The following is a 22,251-nucleotide window of genomic DNA, read 5'->3' as shown; positions in this document are numbered from 1 at the left end:
GAAAAAGTAATTTTACCCAAATGAGGCTGGTTCTTTAAAGAGGAAATACTCAGAAAAAAATATAAATGTAAAAAAAAGTTGTAAAATGTTTGTGGAAATATGATCTTGAAAAATAATTTTTTTGTGTGTGGTCAGGACTATATTGCAATACATAAGCGCTAATATCAAAAGTGACCTGGTGTAAAATTAGAATTTGCTTCTCTTTATGTTAAAAATACAAAAGGATTTTCTTAGAATTTGCTTCTCTTTCTGTTTACAAGACAAAAGTATATTCTAGACTTTTGGTTTGTTTAATTCTTTTTGACCTGGAATATTACAAAGGATTTGCTAAACTAATTAGATTTATTTGATATGTTAAATTATATGGGAAGCATTGTCAAACAGGAAGTCATACTAAGTTTTCTTTATGTTTTATGTGTAAGATGGTTGCACATGTGAATAAAATCCATCCTGCTTCAACAAAAATGGCCCCTCATTGCCAAAATTTTGTCATCCTGATGTCCTTGTAACATGGCAAATAGTCTGTGCCTAAATCAGATAAATTAAGATGGCTAAATAATAGCTGCAAATTCAATGCACAGTATGGTCTATGGGAAGCTCTAGGCAGTCAGTTGGTTCTCAGCTTGCTGATAAAATCCATTTTGTGGCTTTTACATTCCTTCACCAACCATACAGTATTTAAGATGACTGAAATTATAAATATACATGGGGACAGAGACTTCCATACCAATAATTTCTGACTACTTAGGTCCATAATCCTGGAGAGACTTTTTTTGTTCTTGGAGGTCTTAGCTTCCCTCCTTCTCGACACTTAACACCTGCAGCTTCACTTCCTTCAATTGCCACCTAGTATAGGTTATTAATATGTTCTTGTTTTTGTTTGTATGCTTTCCAGATGGGTTGGAGCCTTTCCCTGCCACAAGGCTGATGACCTCAAAATGGAAAAAAAAAAACTGTTAAAAATATATTTCCCGGGGCGCCTGGGTGGCGCAGTCGGTTAAGCGTCCGACTTCAGCCAGGTCACGATCTCGCGGTCCGTGAGTTCGAGCCCCGCGTCAGGCTCTGGGCTGATGGCTCGGAGCCTGGAGCCTGTTTCCGATTCTGTGTCTCCCTCTCTCTCTGCCCCTCCCCCGTTCATGCTCTGTCTCTCTCTGTCCCAAAAATAAATAAAAAAAACGTTGAAAAAAAAAATTAAAAAAAAAATATATTTCCCATCTGGAATATACCTTCTGTAATCTCTAGTGATTGAAGCACCCACTTCAATATGGGAAAATCACACATACCTTCACAAAACCATACAAACTTCTTGAAATTCTATCAGTGTACAACCTTCTGCTGATCCCTTGTTGTTTCACGCTTATAAGAATATCTACTCTAAGTGTCTAATGTCTTATACTGAAACCTATCATCAACAGGTTAAAGAAACCTTACTAGAACCCAATTCATAAGACCCTGTTAGTCACAGTTTAGAGCCTGGTGATTAGATATCCTGGAAACGTTATCAGAGGAAGACAACCCTCAAGCCTCATTGGAAGGAAACTTACCAAGTGCAACTGATGACTAACACTGCTTCAAACTAAAAGGTAGTGAGGCTTGAGTATACATCACATTGCTAAAAAAACCCAAAAAACAAAAAAAAAATGTCCACCTGACACCTGATCCTGTGTAGATGCTGGAAACCTCTGAATCAAATTGACAAGAAAGAGAAGTAGCTGATGTCATGGCAGACTGCTTCCACCCAAGACAATGGATCAAGACTTTAAACTTTAAACATGAAACACATTCCTCCTTCTTTTCCTTTCCTTTACTTTGGCATTGGCCTAGAAATATAATGCCTTTATCTCTATCTCTTGGGACATAGCTAAGGAAGGTAACATTTGGAATTTAGAGTGACTATTTTGGGCTAAGAGAAAATCTGTGCCTGTAACTTTTCATAAGTAAAATGACATCTCATTGGTCAACTTTCCTAAGTTAGCATCATCGAGTTGGAAAGGACCTCCCAAGAGGCTTTCATGATTCAGAACTCACTCCTTTGGGCAAGTCTCTACTTGCTTGGTTAGAGATAAATGTAAATGAGGCTATGATAAAGAGATTTACATTAATTCTTAAAAATTTTTGAAATGCTGCTGCTAAAGCAACATCTGCCCAACAATAATTCCTAGACTGTAGCCAGTTATTCTTGATAACAGAATAGTCCTTGATTATCTTTCAGCTAAACAAGGAAGTGTTTGCAGTAGCCAACACTATTTGCTGCACCTGGATAAACACTTTTGGGGAAGTGGACACACAATTACATGAGGTCACTGAACAAGCCACTTGGCTTAAAAGAATGACTCCTTCAGCAGGGTCTTTCTTCGATATATTTGATTTTGACTGGTTTGGGTCTGGGGACATTGGCTTCAAAGTGCGCTCCAAATGTTGGGAATTATTCTACTTATAGTAATCATAATAATCCCTCTGGTGGAATATATTCTCTCAAAATGTTTTTAAGTGCATGTTTGCAGCAGCTACCCACCAAGCAAATGATGTCCCTAACATCCAAACATTAAAAAAGTAACAAAGAGGATAACTGACTTAAAAATTTTCAACCTGTGAATATTACAGAGATTGCATAAAAATGTCATGACACGTGAATACCACACAAATAAATTAAAAAAAAAAAAGCCTTGAGAACTATGGAGCAGTAATTGAGAGTAGCACTAATGCTTTAGATTTTGATCACATTTCTCAGTTAAGCTGAGAGTCTCATTTAAAAAGGGGGGATTTTTAAAAATAAAACCATAGGGGAGAGATATAAAATGGAAGATGGAGGCTTAGGAAAACACTGGGCTCACCGCGTCCTGCTGACCACTTAGATTCCACCCACATCTGCCTAAATAACCCAGAAAACCGCCAGAAGTTTAGCAGAATGGACTCTCCGGAGCCAAGTGTAAACGAGAGGCCCACAGAGAAGGATCCACCCCAGCTAATACGCCAGATCCCATCAATGCAGCACCACAAACCTGGCACTGTGCAAGTAGCCCAGATAGGGGCCACACCACTCTACAGTGAATCCTGCCCCTGGGAGAGGGGAAGATAAGGTACACACCAGTCTGACTGTGGCCCCAGTGGTGGGCTGGGTGCAGACATCAGGTCTGACTGCGGCCTCGCCCACCAACACAAGTTATTCCAGACAGCACAGAGGAAGAGCCCTGCAGTTCCGTGCTGCTCCAAGGACTACCCAAAATGATGAAACGGAAGAGTTCTCCTCAAAAAAACTCCAGGAAGTAGCGACAGCTAATTAATTGATCAAAAATGACTTAAGCAATGTAACAGGAAATTAATTTAAAATAATAGTCATAAAATTAATCGCTGGGCTTGAAAAGAAGTATAGAAGACAGCAGAGAATCTACTACAGAGATCAAGGGACTAAGAAGCAGTCCAGAGGAGCTAAAAACTGCTATAAATGAGCTGCAAAATAAAATGGAGGCGACCACATCTCGGATTGAAGAGGCAGAGGAGAGAATAGGTGAATTAGAAGATAAAATGATGGAAAAAGAGGAAGCTGAGAAAAAGAGAGATAAAAAATCCAAGAGTATGAGGGGAGAATTAGAGAACTAAGTGACACAATTAAACATAATAACATACGCATAATTGGGATTCCAGAGGAGGAAAAGAGAGGGAAAGGTGCTGAAGGTGTACTTGAAGAAATAAACCATAGCTGAGAACTTTCCTGATCTGGTGAAGGAAAAAGGCATTGAAATGAAAGAGGCACAGAGAATTCCCTTCAGACAAAACTTGAATCGATCTTCTGCACGACATATCATAGTAAAACTGGCAAAAGACGAGGATAAAGAGAAAATTCTGAAAACAGCTAGGGATAAACATGCTCTAACACATAAAGGTAGACCAATAAGACTAGTAATGGATTTATCTACTGAAACTTGGCAGGCAAGAAAGTAATGGCAGGAAATCCTCAATGTGATGAACAGAAAAAATATGCAGCTGAGAATCCTTTATCCAGCAAGTCTGCCATTTAGAATAGAAGGAGAGATAAAGGTCTTCCCAAACAAAAACTGAAGGAATTCATCGCCACTAAACCAGCCCTACAAGATCCTAAGGGGAATCCTGTGAGACAAGATACCAGACACATCACTACAAGCATGAAACCTACAGACAGAACAATGATTCTAAACCCATATCTTTCTATAATAACACTGAATGTAAATGGACTAAATGCTCCAACCAAAAGATATAAGGTATCAGAATGGATAAAAAAAAAAAAAACAAGACCATCTATTTTCTGTCTACATGAGACTCATTTTACACCTGAGGACACCTTCAGATTGAAAGTGAGGGGATGGAGAACTATCTGTCATGCTAGTGGAAGTCAAAAGAAAGCTGGAGTAGCCATACTTATATCGGACAAACAACACTTTAAATTAAAGGCTGTAACAAGAGATGAAGAAGGGCATTATATAATAATTACAGGGTCCAACCATCAGGAAGAGCTAACAATTATAAATGTCAATTTATGGAATTGGAAACCGAATATGGAACCCCCCAAATTTATAAAATAATTAACCACAAACATAAGCAACCTTATTGATAAAAATGTGGTAATTGCAGGGGACTTTAATACTTCACTTACAACAATGGATAGATCATCTAGACACAGGATCAATAAAGAAACATAGGCCCTGAATGATATATTGGATCAGATGGACTTGACAAATCTATTTATAACTCTGCATCCCAAAGGAACAGACTATACTTTCTTCTCGAGTGCACATGGAACATTCTCCAAGATAGATCACATACTTACTGGGTCACAAAACAGCCCTTCATAAGTATACAAGAATTGAAATCATACCATGCATGCTTTCAGACCACAATGCTATGAAGCTTGAAATCAACCACAGAAAAAAATCTGGAAAACCTCCAAAAGTATGGAAGTTAAGAACACCCTACTAACGAATGAATGGGTCAACCAGGCAATTAGAGAAGAAATTAAAAAGTATATGGAAACAAATGAAAGTGAAAATACAACAACGCAAATGCTTTGGGATGCAGCGAAGGCAGTCCTGAGAGGAAAATACATTGCAATCCAGGCCTATCTCAGGAAACAAGAAAAATCCCAAATACAAAATCTAACAGCACACCTAAAGGAAATAGAAGCAGAACAGCAAAGACACCCTAAACTCGGCAGAAGAAGAGAAATAATAAAGATCAGAGCAGAAATAAACAATATGGAATCTAAAAAAACTGTAGAGCAGATCAATGAAACCAAGAGTTGGTTTTTTGAAAAAATAAGCAAAATGGATACACCTCTAGTCAGCTTCTCAAAATGAAAAGGGAGATGACCCAAATAGATAAAATCATGAATGAAAATGGAATTATTACAACCAATCCCTCAGAAATACAAGCAATTATCAGGGAACACAATGAAAAAATATATGCCAACAAACTGGACAACCTGGAAGAAATGGAAACATACCTAAACACCCGCGCACTCCCAAAACTCAAACAGGAAGAAACAGAAAGCTTGAACAGACCCATAACCAGCGAATAATTGAATCATTTATCAAAAATCTCCCAACAAATAAGAATCCAGGACCAGGGGCGCCTGGGTGGCGCAGTCGGTTAAGCGTCCGACTTCAGCCAGGTCATGATCTCGCGGTCCGTGAGTTCGAGCCCCACGTCAGGCTCTGGGCTGATGGCTCAGAGCCTGGAGCCTGTTTCCGATTCTGTGTCTCCCTCTTTCTCTGCCCCTCCCCCGTTCATGCTCTGTCTCTCTCTGTCCCCAAAATAAATAAACGTTAAAAAAAATTAAAAAAAATAAAAAATAAAAAATAAAAAATAAAAAAGAATCCAGGACCAGATGGCTTCCCAGGAGAGTTCTACCAGATGTTTAAAGCAGAGATAATACCTATCCTTCTCAAGCTATTCCAAAAAATAGAAAGGGAAGGAAAACTTCCAGACTCGTTCTATGAAGCCAGCATTACTTTGATTCCTAAACCGGACAGAGACCCAGAAAAAAAAAGAGAACTACATGCCAATATCCCTGATGAATATGGATGCAAAAATTCTCAATAAGATACTAGCAAATCGAATTCAACAGGATATAAAAAGAATTGTTCACCATGATCAAGTGGGATTCTTTCCTGGGACGCAGGGCTGGTTCAACATTCGCAAATCAATCAATGTGATACATCCCATTAATAAAAGAAAAGATAAGAACCATATGATCCTGGCAATCGATGCTGAAAACCATTTGACAAAATCCAGCACCCTTTCTTAATAAAAAACCTCGAGAAAGTCAGGATCAAAGGAACATACTTAAACATCATAAAAGCCACTTATGTAAAGCCCACAGTTAACATCATCCTCAATGGGGAAAAACTGAGAGCTTCTGCCTGAGATCTGGACAACGACACGGATGTCCACTATCACCGTTGTTTAACATAGTGTTGAAAGTTCTAGCATCAGCCATCGGACAACAAAAGGAAATCAAAGGCAACAAAATTGGCAAAGATGAAGTTAAGCTTTCACTTTTTGCAGATGACATGATATTACACATGGAAAATCCGATAGACTCCACCAAAAGTCTGCTACAACTGATACATGAATTCAGCATAGTCACAGGATACAAAATCAATGTACAGAAATCAGTTGCATTCTTATACACTAATAATGAAGCAACAGAAAGACAAATAAAGAAACGGATCCCATTCACAATTGCACCAAGACGCATAAAATACCTAGGAATAAACCCAATCAAAGATGTAAAAGATCTGTATGTTGAAAACTATAGTAATCTTAGGAAGGAAATTGAAGAAGATAGAAAGAAATGGAAAAACATGCCGTGCACGTGGAATGGAAGAATAAATATTGTCAAAATGTCAATACAACCCAAAGCTATCTACACATTCAATGCAATCCCAAACAAAATGGCACCAACATTCTTCTCGGAGCTAGAACAAGCAATCCTAAAATTTGTATGGAACCACAAAAGGCCAAAATAATTTTGAAGATGAAGACCACAGTGGGAGGCACCACAATCCCAGACTTTAGCCTCTACTACAAAGCTGTAATCATCAAGACAGCATGGGATTGGCACAAAAACAGACACACACACCAATGGAATAGAATAGAAACCCCAGAACTAGACCCACAAAAGTATGGCCAACTAATCTTTGACAAAGCAGGAAGGAATATCCAATGGAAAAAAGACAGTCTCTTAAACAAATGGTGCTGGGAGAACTGGACAGAAACATGCAGAAGAATGAAACTAGACCACTTTCTTACCCCATTCACAAAAACGAACTCAAAACAGCTAAAGGACCTGAATGTGAGACCGGAAAACATCAAAACCCTAAAGGATGTAGCAGGAAAAAACCTCTCAGACCTCAGTTGCAGCAATTTCTTGCTTGACATATCCCCAAAGACAAGGGAATTAAAAGCAAAAATGAACTATTGGGACCTCATCAAGATAAAAAGCTTCTGCACAGCAAAGGCAACAATCAACAAAACTTAAAGGCAAGCAACGGAATGGGAAAAGATATTTGCAAATGACATATCAGACAAAGGGCTAGTATCCAAAATCCATAAAGAGCTCACCAAACTCCACACCCGAACAACAAATAATCCAGTGAAGAAATGGGCAGAAAACATGAATCAACACTTCTCTAAAGAAGACAGCTGGATGGCCAACAGGCACATGAAAAGATGCTCAACGTCGCTCCTCATCAGGGAAATACAAATCAAAACCACACTCAGATACCACCTCAAGCCAGCCAGAGTGGCTAAAATGAACAAATCAGGAGACTATAGATGCTGGCGAGGATGTGGAGAAACGGGAACCCTCTTGCACTGTTGATGTGAATGCAAATTGGTGCGGCCTGTCTGGAAAACAGTGTGGAGGTTCCTCAAAAAATTGAAAATAGACCTACCCTATGACCCAGGAATAGCACTGCTAGGAATTTACCCAAGGGATACAGGAGTGCTGATATATAGGGCACTTGTACCCCAATGTTTATAGCAGCACTCTCAACAATAGCCAAATTATAGAAAGAGCCTAAATGTCCATCAACTGACGAATGGATAAAAAAATTTTTGGTTTATATACACAATGGAATACTAGGTGGCAATGAGAAGGAATGAAATATGGCCCTTTGTAGCAACATGGATGGAACTGGAGAGCATTATGCTAAGTAAAATAAGTCATACAGAGAAAGACAGATACCATATGTTTTCACTCTTATGTGGATCCTGAGAAACTTAACAGAAATCTGTGGGGGAGGGGAAGAAAAAAATAGGTTAGAGAGGGAGACAGCGAAAGCATAAGAGACTCTTAAAAACTGAAAACAAACTGAGGTTGATGGGGGGTTGGAGGGAGGGGAGGGTGGGTGGTGGGTATTGAGGAGGGCACCTTTTGGGATGAGCACTGGGTGTTGTATGGAAACCAATTTGACAATAAATTTCATATTAAAAATAAATAAATAAAACCATAGGCCCCAAATGGCTTCATTTAGGCTAAGGCCCCAAGCCACTAAACTAAGACTTAATACTCAACCTAACTTCAGTTTCAACCCCCAGAAATATAATCTTTAACATATCAACACAGGAATTTCCTGTTTAGCACTAGGAAATTTACTGATAGACCACTTCTGTTTCTCTTAGGAGGGTAGCCTTGCCTAAAACAATGGATTTTTTTGCTAAGAGTTTCCTTTTTACTACTCCCTCTCTACAATTAAAAACCTTTCTTTTTTATAACCCTTTGGTGCTTTCTTCTACTTGCTAGTTGCGATGTTGCCCAATTAATGAATTGATTAAAATAACCAATTAGATATTGTAATTTTCCTTGGCATTACACTTGGCGTTTTTCTTTCACTATATGTATATATGTATTAATATATGTATGTAAGTGTGTGTATGTACATACGTATGTATGAATGTATGTATGTATGTACGTATGTTTAAAAATAATGTCTTTATAAAATATTATCTTCACCTTTCTTTCATCTCATGAATAATGTTTCTGGAATTGTAAGATTGACATTACAATACTTGTTTTTTGTAGCATTTTCATATTCATTATTTAACTTGATTTCAAACTCACAACAACTGATGGAGGGTAGAGCAGTTTATCTGAACTTTTTTTGTTTGTTTGTTTAACTGAGAAACCTGAACCTTAGAGAGTTTAAGATACTTAGAATCATCAATTGATAGGGAGTTTGAGCTGTCTCAGTCTATCCTTTTTCTGTTATGAATGAGGAAGCTGAGGCCCAAAGAAGTGACACAACTGGAGAAGTCATATCGTCATTTCCTTGGTTACATAGCTATTTATTGCAAATCTGGGACAAAAATATAAGTCTCCTAAATCTTAGTCTGACATGCTTAACACAACCCACATACTGTCTCTAAATAATAGTTGTAGATTAATAGGTGCATACAGTTTATTAACATCCTAAAGTTTCTGTATCAGAGAGGTTAAATAGATAAGAACATATGTAAACTTCAGCTTTAAATTACTTAATTTAGTATATAAGAATAAATATTCCTTTAGTGAACATTTACTGAGAACATAATATGTATCAGAATGATACGAAATGCCAGGAATAAAATATGAATAAGATACTACCCATTCTAAATGCAAACTCCACATTTACAATCTTGTGGAAGGTAGGCTTATAACTATAGAACTTTGTGTTAGTTTTCTGTTTCTGTATAAAAAAATGGCACAAATAAAGTAGGGTAAAGAAACCTACATTTATTTTCTTACAGTTTCCACAGGTCAGAAATCTGGGCATACCTTAACTGGGTGCTATGCTCAGGGTCTCATAAAGCTGCAATAAAGTTGTTTGAAGTATCCTCTGAGGCTCAGCAATCTCTTCTAAACTCATGTGAGTGTTAACAGAATTATTATTTTTTTGCAACTGTAAAAATCATGGTGGCTTGCTTCTTCAAACCATCAGGAAGGAGGGGATATAGTTTAATATGGTGGAGTAGTAAGGGGACCATATACTTTCCTCATCACTCAAACACAGATAGATAAATATCTAATAATTGTGAACATCCAAGAAATCGATCTGAGGACTGACAGAACAAACTATACAACTAGAGGGAATAAGAGGTCACATCATGGAAGGTAGGAGGTACCAAGATATGATTTGGGGGAGGAAATAATTGCAAGTGCTACAGAGGTGGAAGGGGGAGCCCTGATCACAGAGAGAGGAGAGAGAGCGAGCAGTGCACAGGGGATTGCACAAGAAAAACACTTGCCCCAATCCATTGACTGGGAAAATGAGAGGGACTGATTTCAGTAAATTTTTACAACCACTGGAGTTCAAAGACTGAAGTTTTAGAAGTCCCCTCCATGGCGAGTGTGGACCCTGTGGGGCATAGTGGTGCTCCTGTGGAGAAGGAAAGCAGAAGCCCAGGAACAGACAGCGTGGTCTGAGGACCCCCTGAGTCGTACTGAGAGAGACAATTCCTCTTATTGGCATGCATTTGGGAGAGGTGGCACTGCTCTCTGGGGACAAAAGAGTTAGTGAGTGGCATTTTACTGCCCATTCATTTGCATAGGGGCAGAGACACCTTCTGAGGGCAGCTAACCTGGATGCCAGCTTTTTGCTGTACTTATTCTAACCTCAGATTCCTGTGTGTTCGTGTGACTACCCTCTGGGACAAACCTGCACCAACTCCAGCAGGGTAAGACCCTCCCCAAGGGAATCAGCATGGGTCAGTGCCATGCTGGGTCCCTAAAATTTGAAGTCTTGAAACTCATCCAGCATGACTGAGATAAAACACAGATGGACTCTGATGCTGGGTGGGCAGAGAACCCAGACACATGGTGAAGGAAGGGACACATGAGGGGAGACTGATCACTCTTCTGTGAGACCTTCCTGGACAGTGGTGGATGTGAGCTTTCCTCTCTGGGAGCAAGGGAGTGGGCTGGTGCCATTTTTCTCCCTTGTCCATCAGCATGGATGGACTTCAGTGAGCAGCACATCACCCACAGTGGAGGTTTGAGCTGCTTACACTTAGCCCCAACCCCCTGGACTCTGTAGTGCTTCTATACTAAGGCAAGTGTGCCTGAGATCCAGAGGAGATGAACAGACTACTGAATATAGAGTGCTGAAAAGCTTCAGCTCTAGTGGAAATAGGATCAGACCTACCTTAACAAGAAGACCAGAGGACACCTATTTGAGACCCCCCACACATGAGACAAGGTCCAAACACTTCCCACTGCAGACAAGAAGAAACACTGCAGGGGACTGATCTGAGGGAAAGAGTAGTCAAAACACAATAGCAGAGTGCACATAGCACACATAGAAACACTTCCTGAAGTGCCAGGCCCTGGACAGTATATGACCTCTTCTTCATAAAGCCATTACTCTCAAGACCAGGAAACATAACAGGATTTCCAAACACAGAGAAGACAGAAACCTAAACAAAATGCTAAGATGGAGGAATTCTTCCCAAAAGAAAGAACATAAAAAGCTCATGGCCAGGGACTTAATCAAAACAGATATAAGTAATATGCCTGATCCAGAATTTAAAACAATAATCATAAGGATACTAAGTGGGCTTTAGAAAAGCCTAGAAGACAGCAGGGAGTCACATATTGCAGACATAAAATACCTAAAAACTAGTAAGGCCAAAATAAAAAAATAATGATGCAACTGAGATGCAAAACTGACTTCATATAGTAACCACAAAGATAGAACAATGAAAATAAATGAAAAAGTGATATATAAGATAAAATTGTGAAAAATAAAGAAGCTGAAAAGAAGAGGGGAAGAAAAAATATTTGGACATGAATGTAAACTTATGGAATTCAGTGTCTACATAAAGTATAATAACACTCATATCATGGGAGTTCCAGAAGAAGAGAGGGAAAAAGGGGCAGAGGTTTATTTGACTAAATTATACCTGAAAGTTTCCCTAATCTGGGGACAAAAGCAGCCATCCGAATCCAGAAATCAAACAGAACTCCCATCAAAATTATCAAAAGCAGGCCAACACCAAGACATTGTAGTTAAACTTGAAAAATACAGAGATAAGGGAAAAAATCCTGAAAGCAGCAAGGGAAAAGAAATATCTAACTTATGAAGGAAGACAAAGTTAGCAGCAGACCTGTCCACAGAAACTTGGCAGGCCTAAAGGGAATTGCAGGATATATTCAATGTACTGAATAGGAAAAATACATATCCAATAATACTTTATCCAGAAAGGTTGTCATTCAGAATGGAAGTGGAGATAAAGAGGTTTCCAGCAAACAAAAACTAAAGGAGTTTGTGACCATCAACCTAGTTCTGCAAGAAATACTAAAGGAGACTCTTTGAGTGGGAAGACCAAAAACAACAAAGACGAGAAAGGAACAGAGAGAATCTCCAGAAACAATGACCTACCCGGTAATAGAATGGCACTAAATTCATATCTATCAATAATCACAATGAATGCAAGTGGACTAAATTCTCCAAGCAAAACAAACGAACAAACAAGATCCATCTATATGTTGCCTACAAGAGACTCATTGTAGACCTAAGACACCTGCAAATTGACAGAGAGGGGATGGAGAACAATTTATCATGCTACTGAACAACCAAAGAAAGCTGGAGTAGGCATACTCATATTAGACAAATGAGATTTTAAACCAAAGACTGTAACAAGATATGAAGAAGGTCACAATATCATAATAAAGGCATCTATTCAACAAGAAGATCTAGGAATTGTAAATATTCATGACTCCAACTTGAAAGCACCCAAATATATAAATCAATTAAGCACAAACATAAAGAAATTCATTTATAACAATACAATAATAGTAGTAATGTTAACACCCCACTTGAAACAATGGGCAAATCATCTAAGCAGAAAATCAACAAGGAAACAATGACTTTGAATGACACACTGGACCCGAGAAACATAGCAGATATACTCAGGACGTTTCATCCTAAGGCAGCAGAATACACGTTCTTTTTGAGGGCACATGGAACATTCTCCAAAATAGATCACATATTGGATCACAAATGAGACCTCAACAATTACAAAAAGATTGAAATCTTACTATGCACCTTTTCCAACCATAATGCTATGAAACGTGAAGTCAACCACAAGAAAATATTTGGAAAGATCACAAATACATGGAGGTTACAGAACATCCTACTAAAGAATGAATGGGTTGGGGCGCCTGGGTGGCGCAGTCGGTTAAGCGTCCAACTTCAGCCAGGTCACGATCTCACGGTCTGTGAGTTCGAGCCCCGCATCGGGCTCTGGGCTGATGGCTCGGAGCCTGGAGCCTGTTTCCGATTCTGTGTCTCCCTCTCTCTGCCCCTCCCCCGTTCATGCTCTGTCTCTCTCTGTCCCAAAAATAAATAAACGTTGGAAAAAAAAATTAAAAAAAAAAAAAAAGAATGAATGGGTTAAATAGGATATTAAAGAATAAAGAAATACACTGAAGTAAATGAAAATGGAAAAAATATGGTCCAAAACCTTTGGGATGCAGCAAAAGCAGCCCTAAGAGGAAAGTATATAGCAATATAAGTGTACCTCAAAAACCATGAAAAGTGCTGAAATACATAACCTAACGTTACACCTAAAAAAGCTGGAAAAGGAACATCAAATAAAGCCTAAAGCCAGAAGAAGAATGAAAACAATAAAGATTAGAGCAGAAATAAGTGATATAGAAAAAAAAAAAAAACAATAGAACAGATCTATGAAACTAGGAGCCGATTCTTTCAAAGATGTATACAATTGATAAACCCTAAGCCAGACTTTTTAAAAAGAGAAGAGAAAGGATGCAAATGAATAAAATCAAGAATGAGAGAGGACAGTTGACAATCAACACCACAGAAATACAATTATAAGAGAATATTATCAAAAAATTATATTTCAACAAATTGGGCAATCTGGAAGAAGTGGATAAATTCCTAGAAACATATAAATTACCAAAACTGAAACAAGAAGACATAGAAAATTTGAACACACCCCTAACCAGCAATGAAATTGAATCCCTAATCAAAAGTGTCCCAACTGGGTGTTGTATGGAAACCAATTTGACAATAAATTATATTTAATGAAAAAAGGTGTCCCAAAAAACAGAAGCCCAGGACCAGGCAGCTTCCCAGGGTAATTGTACATGACATTTAAAGAAGAGTTAATACCTATTCTTCTCAACTGTCCCAGAAAATAGAAATGAAAAATTTCCAAGTTCAATATATGAGGCCAACATTACCTTGATTCCAAAATCAGACAGACCCTATTAAGAAAGGAGAATTACAGGCCAATATCCCTGATGAGCCTGAATGCAAAATTGTCAACAAGATACTAGAAAATTGAATCAAATAGTACATAAAAATAATTATGCACCATGATCACGTGTGATTTATTCCTGGACTTCAGGGATCACAAATCTATGTGATATACTGCATACATAAAAGAGAGGATAAGAACCATGTAATTCTCTCAATACATGCAGAAAAAGCATTTGACAAAGTACAGAATCCATTCTTGATTAAAAAAAACCCTCAACAAATTAAGGATAGAGAGAATAAACCTATATATCATAAAGGCCATATGCAAAAGGCCCACAGCTAATATCATCCTCAATAGGGAAAAAATGAGATCTTTTCCTGTATGGTCAGCCACAACAGTGGCCCAATATCACCACTGCTATTTAACATAGTACTGGAAGCCCTAACCTCAGCAATCAGACAACAAAATTCAATAAATCAATCAAAATTGGCAAGGAAGATATCAAATTTCACTATTTGCAGAAAACCTGAAAGACTCCACCAAAATATTGCTACAACTGATACACAAATTTAGTGAAGTCACAGGATATCAACATACAGAAATCTGTTTCATTTCTATACACTGATAATGAAGCAGTAGAAAGAGAAATGAATGAATTTATTTTATTACAAATGCACCAAACACCATAAGATACTTAGAATAAACCTAACCAAAGTGGTAAAAGATTTGTACTCTGAAAACTATAGGGCACTGATGAAAGAAATTGAACAGGACACAAAGAAATGGAAAAACATTCCATGCTCACGGATCAGAACAGATATTGCTAAAATGTCTATACTACCCAAAGAAATCTACATATTTAGTACAATCCCTATCAAAATACCAACAGCAGTTTCACAGAGCTATGACAAACAATCCTCAAATTTGTGTGGAACCAGAAAAGACCCCAAATAGCCAAAGCAATCTAGAAAAAAGAAAAGCAAAGCTGGAGGAATCACAATTCCAGACTTCAAGTTATATTACAAACTTGCAGTCCTCAAGACAGTATGTATGGTACTGGCACAGAAACAGACACATAGATCAATGGAACAGAATAGAGAACCTAGAAATGGATAGACAACTATCTGGTCATCTAATCTTCAGCAAAGCAGGAAAGAATATCCATTGGAAAAAAGTCTCTTCAACAAATGGTTTTGGGAAACCTGGAAAGCAACAGGTAGGATAATGAAACTAGGCCACTTTCTTACACCATACACAAAAATAAATTCAAAATGGATGAAAGACTTAAATGTGAGACAGGAAGCCATCAAACTCCTAGAGGAAAACACAGGTACCAACCTCTTTGACCTTGGCCAGAGCAACTTCTTACTAGACACACCTCCAGAGGAAAAGGAAACAAAATCAAATATGAACTATGGAACTTCATCAAATAAAAAGCTTCTGCACAGCAAAGGAAACAACAAAACTAAAGGCAAACTTTTTAGTGGGAGAAGATATTTGCAAATGACATACCTGATAAAGTGTTAATAGCCAAAATCTATGAAGAACTTATAAAATTCAACACCCAATAAACAAAGAAATCCAGTCAAGAAATTGGCAGAAGACATGAAAAGACACTTTTCCAAAGAAGACATCTAGATGGCCTCAGACACAGTATATATATATATATATATATATATATATATATATATATACACACACACACACACATATATATATATGAAGTCTTGTCATTGAAATGACATGAATTGAGCTACAGTGTATTATGCTAAGTGAAATAAGTCAATCAGAGAAAGACAAATGCCATATGATTTCACTCATATGTGGAATTTAAGAATCAAAGAAAAGAACATAGGGAAGGAAAAAAAGAGGGAGGAAAACCATAAGAATCTCTTAACTATAGGGAATAAATTGAGGGTTTTTGGATGGGTGATGGGCTAAATGGGTGATTGATATCAAGGAGGGTGCTTGTGGTGAGCGCTGGATGTTATATGTAAGTGATGAATCACTAAATTCTACTCCTGAAACTAATGTTACACTATACGTTAACTAGAATTTTTATTTAAAAAACATTAAAAAATAAACAACAAGAAGGGGAGAGTCTCTGGTCCTTTACATTTATTACCTGTAGATCCTATTTTAAGGGGCATCTGATTAGTTTAGGCCCACACTGAATATGTCCTTCCTAATTAACTTTAAGTCAACTGGTTAGAGACTTAAATGAGATCTGAGAATATGCCTTTGCTTTTGCCATATAACATAATTGTGGGAAGAACATACATTACATCCACAGACCTGTCCGCACTCATGGTAAAAAGGGGTTATACTGGGAATGTACACCAGTGGGTGGCGAGATCTGGGGGGCAAAGTTAGATTTCTACCTACCACAGTTGCAATCTAGTCACAGGTTAAAAATTGACTTTAAATCTAATAAACAAAGTTCATCTGACATAGCTTTACATCTGAGTAATAGCTTAATGTTTGAGACAAATGTATCAATAAAATAACAATTATTGATGTTTACATTTTACTAAGTTTTAATTATAAAGCATTGTAAAAATACACTCATGCAAAGATTATTTAAACATTAGGGGTAATGTTGCCTGAACTGTAACCCATAATTCTAATCACTACCCCCCGAGGAATTCACTGTTAATAATTTGAAGCAGATCCTTTCAGAACTTTACCCATGCATTTTAATATTTATCTATACCTTTAAGTATGTATAGTATCTTTATTCATTACTAACATATGAATAAGATCATACTGACCATTTTGTTTTGCATTTGTCTTTTACTTAGCAGTGTCTTTATTTTTCCTATGCTGGTACAGATAATTTTACCTAATTATTTTAAAAACTATTATTTAATTTCCTATAACATGGATATACCATAGTTGATTTTGCCTTTTCCCATTGTGGACATTTAGTTTGTATTTTTTTTATAATTTCACATACTTTTATAGCAGGCATCCTTTTGCATATTTTAAAATGTTTCCCTAATTAGATAGCATAAAATGAAATTGTTGGGTCATAGGAATGGACTTACATTTTTGTCTCCACTGTACAAAGCTAATCACTACACATCCACTCCTTTTTGTGTTTTTGGACTATGGTCTCTTTTTCTTTTTATACATTAGATGAACATAGTTTGAATGATAGGATTAATCATCCTTATGGATTCAAACACTGCCCTGCATTTTGTGAATATCTGTTCATGTCTCCTTTATACATACTTCCTGTTTTATTTATCCACATTTTCCATCTCCCTTTTGAGATGGGAGCACACACACCTGTGTATCTAATGTATGTTGTCCTTTGTATATTCATTTGCATAATCATAAAAGTATATATTTTGCTTTTTAAATTTACATAAACAGTATTTACTACACTTATGATTTTGCACTCAACAATTTTTTGTTTTATTGTGGTACATTTGTTTTATTGTGGCACAATTTATATACACTAAAATTCACACTTTTTAGGTGTACAGTTTTATAAATTATAAAAAACAGTTTTTTAATGACCACCATAATCAAGATGTCAATTAATTATGTCACCACCAAAAGATTCCTCATGCCACTTTGTATTCATCTCACTCCTTCATCCCTATCCTATAGTAACAACCTATCTGTTCTCCCATACTACAGTTTTGTCTTTTATAGAATGTCGTATATAAGTGGAAGCATATAGAATTCAGCCTTTTGATTCTGGCTTCTTTTACTTCAGATCATGCTTTTTGAGATTCACTTGTGTTGTTTCATGTATTAGTAATGTATTCTTCATTTTTATTGCTGAGTTGTATTTCATTGTATGGTATATCCCAACTTGTTTCTCTATTAACCAATTGAGGGACATTTGGGCTATTTTTAGATTTTGGTGATTATGGATATAGGTACTGTAAACATGCACATATAGGTTTTTGTAGGAACACAGGTCTTCATTTTTCTTAGGTAAATATCTAACAGTGTGATTGTTGGGTTTTATGATAAGTGTATGCTAAGCTTTACCAAAAAAAAAAAAAAAAAAACAAAACAAACAAACAAAACAAAACAAAAAAACCTTCCAAACTGTTTTCCAAAGTGGCTGAACAATGTCATATTCTCAACAACAATGTATGGGAGTTCCAGTTATTCTTCATCCTTGCCAAACTCTTATTATGTCATTTTTAAAAAAAAATTAGCCATTCTAATAAGGATGTAGTGACATCTCATTGTGTGCTTAATTTGCACTTCCCTAAATACTGGTGATGTTGAACATCCTTCCATGTGCTAATTTCCATTCATATGGTAAAGTGTTACAACTTTTGCTTATTTTTCAATGCTGCTCATTATTATTGTGTTTGAGATTCTTTATGAATTCTAGGTACAAGTTGTTTGAGATAGGGGCACCTGGGTGGCTTGGTCGGTGGAGCGTCCGACTTCAGCTCAGGTCATGATCTCACTATCCGTGAGTTCAAGCCCCGCAATGGGCTCTGTGCTGACAGCTTAGAGCCTGGAGCCTGTTTCGGATTCTGTGTCTCCCTCTCTCCCTGCCCCTCCTCCACTCATGCTCTGTCTCTGTCTCTCTCTCTTTGTCAAAATTAAACATTAAAAAAATTTAAAAAAAGAAGTTGTTTGAGATACGTGCTCTACAAATACTCCCCAATTTGTGGATTGTTATTTCATTTTCATAGCAGTGTATAGCAAAGAGCAGGATGTTTTTTAGCTGGAATTTTTTACAATTGTAAGATTACAGAAATGTGCAAAAAGTACATAGTTCTCATATACTTCCTTTCCCTACCCCTGCACAGTTATTCCTATTTTAATATCTTGCATTCATGTTGTATATTTGCAATAATTAATTAACAAATATTGACACATTATTAAATCTACAATTTCTACTTAACACTAGGATTCTTTATTTGTGTTGTACAATTATATGGATTTTGACAAATGTCATGTATCTACCAATACAGTATCATGTAGAAACGTTTTACTATTCTAAACAAACCCTGTGCCCACTTATTCATTCATCTCCACCTTCTTTTGAATCCCTGACAATCATAGTATTTTTCATGTCTAAACTTCTATTTTCCAAAATGTCAAATACTTGGATTCATCCAGTATGTGGCTTTTTCAGACTGGCATCTTTGACTAGGCAAAATACAATTAAGGTTCCTCCATGTCTTTTTGTAGCTCACTCCTTCTTATCACTGAATAATACTTCATTTATGGATGTGTAATAAGTTGTTCATACATTTATCGATTGAAAGACATCTTGGTTGCTTACATATTTTGGCAATTATGAAAAAAAGTTACTAGAAGCACTTGTATGCAAATTTTCATGTGTACCTAAGTTTCAACTCATTTGATTAAATACTAATATTGGGATTGCCGGATCATTTGGTAAGCTTATGTTTGGCTTCGTAAAAACTGCCAGACTGTCTTCCAAATTTGGATGTACCATTTTGAATTCCCGACAGCAATGAATGAGATTTACTGTTGCTCCACATCCTTGCCAGCATTTCATGGTGTTGGTGTTTTGGATTTTAGACATTCTGATAAGTGCGTAGGGGCATCTCATTATTATTTCAATTTGCAGTTTCTTAATGATAAAGGATGTTGACCACCTTCTTGGTGATGCGTCTGTTTAAATCCTTTGACATTTTGTAATTAGGTTGTTTGCGTTTTAATTAAGTTTATTTTCAGTTTGTATATTTTAATACTAATCATTTATCAGATATGTGATTCACATTTTCCCCCCAGTGTATGGCTTGTCTTTTCATTCTCTTAACGGTATATATCACAGAACAGAAATTTGTAATTGTATTTCAGACCAACGTATCAATTTTGTGTTTTGTTGATCATGCTTTTGCTGTTATATCTAAAATGTCATTGAAAAATTCATGGTCACCTAGGTTGTCTCTTGTGTTGTCTACTATAAGTTGCATAGTTTTGTGTTTTACATTTAGGTCTATGTTGTAATTTGAGTTAATTTTGTGAAAGGTGTAAAGTCTATGTCTTCATTTATTTCTTAGCATGTGGATGTCCAATTGTTCCTGTACTATTTGGTAAAAACACTTTTCTCTGGATATTTCCTTTCTTCATTTACTAATCTCTGCTCCTTTGTCAATAATCAATGGACTGTATTTATGTGGATCTATTTTTGGCCTTCTGCTGTGTGCCATCGATGTATTTGTCTATTCTTTTGTCAATGCCATACTGTATAATCACAGTAGTTTTGCCATAAGTCTTGAGATTGAGTAGTGCCAGTATTCCAACTTTCTTTTAGTATTATGTTGAGATTATGTGTCTTTTGCTCTTCAATATAAATTTGAGAGTCAGTTTCCATCAATGGACCCATCAGTGGATGAATTGATAATAAAATGTAGTCTGCCTATACATTAGAATATTATTCAGCCATTGGAAAATAATAAAATACTGACACATGCTAAAACATGCATGAACATTGAAAGCATTATGTTAAATGAAACAAGCTAGACCCAAAAAGCCTGTTATGATTCCATTTTGATTTTTTAATGTTTGTTTATTTATTTTTAAGAAAGAGATAGAGAGAGAGAGAGAGAGAGAGAGAGAGAGAGAGAGAGAGAACATGAGCAGGGTAGGGGCAGAGAGAGAGAGAGAAAGGGAGACACAGAATCTCAAGCAGACTCCAGGCCCTGAGCTGTCAGCAGAGAGCCCAATGCAGGGCTTGAACTCATGAACTGTGAGATCATGACCTGAGCCAAAGTTGGACTCAACCGACTGAGCCACCCAGGTGCCCCATCCATTTTGAATTCTATAGTAGGTTAACCCATAGGAACAGAAAGGAAATTAGTGATTACTAAAGACTGTCAGGACATGGCAGTGGGGAGTGGCTGATTACTGGATATTGGGATTCCATTTTTAGATGATAAAAAGTTGTGGAATGAGATGATGATATAGTTACACAACATTGTGAATCTATTAAAAATTCATTGACTTGTATATTTTAAAATAGAATACTTTTTCATGGAGTAAGAGAGTTTTTTAGAAGTCTGAATGCAGAAGGCTTACAAGATGGTGGAGTAAGAGGATCCAAAGCTTACCTCATCCCATGGATACAACTAGATGATATCACATCAGTGTAAATGACCTGAAGACTGGCAGAATAAACTCTACAACTAAAGGTAGAAAAGATACCACATCAAAGAAGGTAGGAAAGGCAGAGTCATGTTTTGTGAGCTAAACGGACCATAGCCATATGTGGTCAAGAGGTTGAGAAGAGTGCAGTGAAGGGTTGAGAAACAGACTGTCATACCTGAGAGCCCTCAAAGAAAAGATGAATTGCCATAATATCTGGTTTGGAAGGTGAAAGGGAGCAAATCTCATGAGTTCTTTTACCAGTAAGACCTAATGCCTGGAATTTTAAAAATCAGCAGGCTCTGTTTGGTGGCAGGAGGTGGGGGTGGGGAGAGAGCCAGAAGACTTTAAAAAGACAACATAAAAACAACCAGCTGAGATACACCATGGAAAGAACAGCTTGAAAACCACCTGGGACATATGAGAGGAGAGTGATTACTCATCTCAGAGCATGTCTTCAAGAGGCAGGGATCACACGCAGGCCCCCCCCCCCCCCCCAGGAACAAAGGGCTTAGAACACAACATTTCTATCCCCCATCCCTTGGCACAAAATACACTGCCACCTGCAGGAACCAACATGGCACCAACACTCACTACCTAACTTGCTTACACCAGCCCTGCCCCACCCACATAAGTGGATCCATCCATTTCAGTTAGGCTCAGTCCCAGTGCTGCAGGTCCCTACCCCGAGAAGACCTGGGCAAACCATGTCAATCTCATGTCACGTATCCCATGCATTTCATAGGGCTTCAGTTATGGTGGCAATTGCAGGTCTCATTTACAAGCAAACAGGCACACACTTTATTAAAACATACTGCACCTGGCTATATCCTATCCACAACAAAGACAGCCTCTGCAGTAAACTAGACTGAAGTAAAGAGTGGCTAGGACTCAACACCAAGGCACACA

General features: G+C 37.3%; 1 protein-coding gene across 1 annotated transcript in view; it reads left to right on the top strand.

Annotated features, from left to right (window-relative positions):
- Positions 1 to 22,251, top strand: part of ZC3H12B (zinc finger CCCH-type containing 12B) — a 341,768-nt gene that overhangs the window by 147,455 nt on the left and 172,062 nt on the right. The window lies entirely within an intron of this gene.

This window comes from Herpailurus yagouaroundi, unplaced genomic scaffold (genome assembly GCF_014898765.1).
Source record: "Herpailurus yagouaroundi ecotype Mexico unplaced genomic scaffold, PumYag 67428, whole genome shotgun sequence".
Classification (NCBI taxonomy): Eukaryota; Metazoa; Chordata; class Mammalia; order Carnivora; family Felidae; genus Herpailurus; species Herpailurus yagouaroundi.
Note: the sequence above shows the minus strand (reverse complement) of the source record. Positions and strands in the feature narration are given on the sequence as shown.